At 25.8% G+C, this 5,918-nt stretch overlaps 1 long non-coding RNA gene across 1 annotated transcript; it reads left to right on the top strand.

Annotated features, from left to right (window-relative positions):
• Positions 1 to 2,644: 2,644 nt before the first annotated feature.
• Positions 2,645 to 5,063, top strand: LOC126841294 (uncharacterized). The gene is made up of 4 exons (XR_007686153.1): positions 2,645 to 3,496; positions 3,587 to 3,725; positions 4,041 to 4,231; positions 4,324 to 5,063. It is a non-coding gene; the product is annotated as an uncharacterized LOC126841294 (long non-coding RNA).
• Positions 5,064 to 5,918: the final 855 nt, after the last annotated feature.

Here is a 5,918-nt window from a genome sequence, read left to right as displayed (position 1 = left end):
AGAATTTTGTCAGCTTTCAGAATATATGGTCAAATTGCCGATTTGAGTTATTAAAATGGTCGAAATGATGAAAAATCCAAAATTTCGACCTAGGTCAAAATTTTTAAAAAACTGAATTTTTTTCCAAAAATACATATCCAAAATGGGTCTACTGTGGCTTAAAAGATTCACAAATGACTCAGCTTGCCTTTTAACCTATACATATGTGTTAATTGTACATATATTTGTGTATAGGAAGAAAAACCTAGGTTTACCCAAGGTATGAACAACACAAAAACACACTAAAACCTACATAAATTCTACAATTCTTCACCAAATTCGATCAAACCTAGTCTAAATTCAAGAGAATTTTGTCAGCTTTCAGAATATATGGTCAAATTGCCGATTTGAGTTATTAAAATGGTCGAAATGATGAAAAATCCAAAATTTCGACCTAGGTCAAAATTTTTAAAAAACTGAATTTTTTTCCAAAAATACATATCCAAAATGGGTCTACTGTGGCTTAAAAGATTCACAAATGACTCAGCTTGCCTTTTAACCTATACATATGTGTTAATTGTACATATATTTGTGTATAGGAAGAAAAACCTAGGTTTACCCAAGGTATGAACAACACAAAAACACACTAAAACCTACATAAATTCTACAATTCTTCACCAAATTCGATCAAACCTAGTCTAAATTCAAGAGAATTTTGTCAGCTTTCAGAATATATGGTCAAATTGCCGATTTGAGTTATTAAAATGGTCGAAATGATGAAAAATCCAAAATTTCGACCTAGGTCAAAATTTTTAAAAAACTGAATTTTTTTCCAAAAATACATATCCAAAATGGGTCTACTGTGGCTTAAAAGATTCACAAATGACTCAGCTTGCCTTTTAACCTATACATATGTGTTAATTGTACATATATTTGTGTATAGGAAGAAAAACCTAGGTTTACCCAAGGTATGAACAACACAAAAACACACTAAAACCTACATAAATTCTACAATTCTTCACCAAATTCGATCAAACCTAGTCTAAATTCAAGAGAATTTTGTCAGCTTTCAGAATATATGGTCAAATTGCCGATTTGAGTTATTAAAATGGTCGAAATGATGAAAAATCCAAAATTTCGACCTAGGTCAAAATTTTTAAAAAACTGAATTTTTTTCCAAAAATACATATCCAAAATGGGTCTACTGTGGCTTAAAAGATTCACAAATGACTCAGCTTGCCTTTTAACCTATACATATGTGTTAATTGTACATATATTTGTGTATAGGAAGAAAAACCTAGGTTTACCCAAGGTATGAACAACACAAAAACACACTAAAACCTACATAAATTCTACAATTCTTCACCAAATTCGATCAAACCTAGTCTAAATTCAAGAGAATTTTGTCAGCTTTCAGAATATATGGTCAAATTGCCGATTTGAGTTATTAAAATGGTCGAAATGATGAAAAATCCAAAATTTCGACCTAGGTCAAAATTTTTAAAAAACTGAATTTTTTTCCAAAAATACATATCCAAAATGGGTCTACTGTGGCTTAAAAGATTCACAAATGACTCAGCTTGCCTTTTAACCTATACATATGTGTTAATTGTACATATATTTGTGTATAGGAAGAAAAACCTAGGTTTACCCAAGGTATGAACAACACAAAAACACACTAAAACCTACATAAATTCTACAATTCTTCACCAAATTCGATCAAACCTAGTCTAAATTCAAGAGAATTTTGTCAGCTTTCAGAATATATGGTCAAATTGCCGATTTGAGTTATTAAAATGGTCGAAATGATGAAAAATCCAAAATTTCGACCTAGGTCAAAATTTTTAAAAAACTGAATTTTTTTCCAAAAATACATATCCAAAATGGGTCTACTGTGGCTTAAAAGATTCACAAATGACTCAGCTTGCCTTTTAACCTATACATATGTGTTAATTGTACATATATTTGTGTATAGGAAGAAAAACCTAGGTTTACCCAAGGTATGAACAACACAAAAACACACTAAAACCTACATAAATTCTACAATTCTTCACCAAATTCGATCAAACCTAGTCTAAATTCAAGAGAATTTTGTCAGCTTTCAGAATATATGGTCAAATTGCCGATTTGAGTTATTAAAATGGTCGAAATGATGAAAAATCCAAAATTTCGACCTAGGTCAAAATTTTAAAAAACTGAATTTTTTTCCAAAAATACATATCCAAAATGGGTCTACTGTGGCTTAAAAGATTCACAAATGACTCAGCTTGCCTTTTAACCTATACATATGTGTTAATTGTACATATATTTGTGTATAGGAAGAAAAACCTAGGTTTACCCAAGGTATGAACAACACAAAAACACACTAAAACCTACATAAATTCTACAATTCTTCACCAAATTCGATCAAACCTAGTCTAAATTCAAGAGAATTTTGTCAGCTTTCAGAATATATGGTCAAATTGCCGATTTGAGTTATTAAAATGGTCGAAATGATGAAAAATCCAAAATTTCGACCTAGGTCAAAATTTTTAAAAAACTGAATTTTTTTCCAAAAATACATATCCAAAATGGGTCTACTGTGGCTTAAAAGATTCACAAATGACTCAGCTTGCCTTATAACCTATACATATGTGTTGATTGTACACAAATTTGTGTACCGGGTGATTGGTTAACTATGGACCACTCAATATCTTAGAAGATATTAGACTTTTTTAATTTTTTTTTTTTTGTACTATTATAGTTATTAGGTGGGACAAATTTAATGTATTTTTCAAAATTTTAACACCATCCCTTATGCGTTAAAACCATATCAACTTTGGATTTTTAAATGGTAACCCCCAATTTTTTTTTGATGATCGTGTTTATTTTTTTTAAATTTAATTTTAGGCGTAAAAACTAGGTAAATCGATTGAGTAGTTAACGAGCTACACAGTTTTAAAATTAAAGGGAGTGTAAAAAATAAATTAAATATCTTGGAGACGCTAACATATTAAGGTGACACTTGACTGCTCTCTGTTATTATTTATTGACAATTAACTTTGACAATAGCTATAGTAGCGTTTAAAAATCATAACCGTACCAAACACTATTTACTTTAGGTAAATAATTCACCGATAGTAAATAATAATGATAACCGCTATATCGACTGACAAATATACCACCACTACACACTTTTACATTTATTTTATAAAATAGTAGGTATGTTTAATTTGTTATCAATACCTTGTGTATATTTTTCCAGCATTTAGCAATTATATGTTTTGGTTAATTTGACACATTTTGTTTATTCATGCGATTTGTACGTCTTAATTTCATAGTATATTATAATAATATAGTATCATAACTTACTAGATCTATGAACTTGTCAACATTTATTGTGTTTTAAATAATAACATTGATATTAAATATCCATAATCAATGTGAATACCAAGATGGAGTTTTGCTCAAGTGACAAGTCTATAAAACCTATAACCTTACTTATAAAATGTATGCACATCAAATATCAAAATTAAAGGTACTTATAATAATAATATGTTATTTAAAATAAATAGAGTAATTTGAATTATGCTTGATGATATTTTAATTAAAACTTTTATTTTTACAGTATTATGTCTTTGTTCTGAGAAACTTATAAATGTGTAGTTTTGTGTTTTAACATATTGGTATCTGAATTCAAAGAAAAAATATAAAATTTTTTATGAAAAAATTGAATCTTCAATCATCATTTACTGAATCAATAATAGGTAAGATAATGTATTTATTAATATAGGTGTATTGTATAAGTACATTTTTTTATTAGAAAAATATAATTAATCGTTTTTTATTATTCATGAACATATAAAATGTTTTTACATAATAAGTTTTTTTGGATTACTTATGTTTATCATACTTAATATGTTTAATTAAAATGCGTTACTTAAAAATTAACGTTTAACTTAAAAATTATCATACTTGTATAATTATAAAAAATATATGTGTATACTGATATTTGTTGCTTAACCATATAATTATTTAAGTATCTAAGGAACTTATTTAATTTTTTTAATTATATGTTTCAGTATGTTCAATATTAATATGGACTATCTCAACTTAAATTGATATTTGTTATTGTCTACAACTACACTACTACCAACGTCAAATTTGGTGTATTATATTATTGTAGTCAATCAGTCTAATCTAATTCCATCAATACATTGTCGAATGTTGTGGTATTCAATTTTCAGTAAATTTATAGGTGTTTTATTTTAAGGTAAAATATATAAGATCATCAGTTTGCAATAATTTAGTTAATTTCTATGAATTCATCTCTAACAATTTATTTTTATTATTATTATTTTTTAGTTACTGTGGCACACTATTGCAGATAACGGTTTTCCATTAAGTCAGTAAGAAGAATAAGATGGATTCACAAGTTCAAATCAAATATTAGACAACTATATATATTTAGTTATTCAGCTAAAAATGTAATTCAATAAAATAATTTAAAAGTACTTTATCATTTTAAAAGTGACATAAAGTTTTTAAACACACATATACTTAACATATCTATAATTATTATACATTATTTATTAATTATTAATGATGAATTCTTTATTTAATATTAATTTAATCTAAAATGCTGCTGAGAATGTTAATATTTCTAAAATATGTTATTGTCTTAATCCAAATCTTGAAATTATTTTCATGATGGCATAGTTTTGGCATTAGCTATTACAGAATTTATTGACAACTTTCTAGTGGTTTACGATTAAGTTTTTATAAGTAATAAAGTAAATAAAATTATAAAACACAAAATAGAAAAAAAAAATGTTAACTATTGGATTAAGTGTAAAAAAGTAAATTGAATGAATATACTTATAAATATTTTTTAACTTAAATATGTAAATGGAGATGGATTTCTTCTAGTGGGAAATTATCAAACAAACTTTACCGTCCAAGGTAACTTCCTATAAATACATCACTATATACAGCAATATGTTGTACCTCTATTATTTACAAGTTAATTATAGATATGTTAATTTTATTTAGTCTTAGTTTTTCAATATGATTTAGCAAATAAAAATGTTTATTCGTATCTTATAAGCGTATTATTTATCTTGTTACTTGTTTTTTTATTTTACTATTATCATAATAAACATAACATAATATAGTATTTAAATGTTTGTTAGTAATATTATTATTGAATTTTAAGCTTATGACTGTTAAAAAAGCCATACAAAAACAAAAAAAATTGTACTTTTTCATTGTCACTCTAAATTTTTGTTTATACCTCGTACAACGAAAAAAACAATCATTTATTAAATAAAAAACATACTTTTACTGTTCATATTATGAACACATTAAAATAAGTAAGAATAGTCAATACTATGAAATATATACAGTATAAGTATAGTAGTGTAATATAATAAAGAGTTAATAAATAAATACAGCTTTTAATAATTAAAAATACTGAACTAGAAATAGTTAAAATTGACGCGTTACAACTTTAAATTATAAAAATGAAAATTTATTTTAGTGCACAAGTATTGGATGAACGTATTTCTTATGGAATCCTTTGTTATCTAAACATTTTAAGAAACACACTAGATGCCTTATAAAGATGTTGTTTGACATCTTAAGTACCTATCATAACCAGTTCAGACAAATGCTAAAATAGTTTCTGTACATATTAAGTTTAGTTTTTGTTTATTTCTGTATATATTCTGTACATATTATCTATTAACTGTATGTAATACAACATTATACTAAAAAAACAAAAAATTGAATGTTATTTATTAAAGTTTTTTTAAAAATATTTTCACTAACAGAATTAATAATTTGACTAGTTAAGACACCAGTACAAGTAACACTTATTAAGACCAAGACGCTAAATATTTAAAGTAAAAACCAAGACGCTAAATAACCATAATAATTGAAAAATTAGAATAATGAACTTT

Source organism: Adelges cooleyi, unplaced genomic scaffold (assembly GCF_023614345.1).
Source record: "Adelges cooleyi isolate 19-005CV unplaced genomic scaffold, UGA_ACOO_1.1 ACOO_flye_CR_arks_rails_tigmint_CR_PRNA_380, whole genome shotgun sequence".
Lineage (NCBI taxonomy): Eukaryota > Metazoa > Arthropoda > Insecta > Hemiptera > Adelgidae > Adelges > Adelges cooleyi.
The sequence above is the reverse complement of the archived record's forward strand: the minus strand, read 5'-3'. Positions and strand labels throughout refer to the sequence as shown.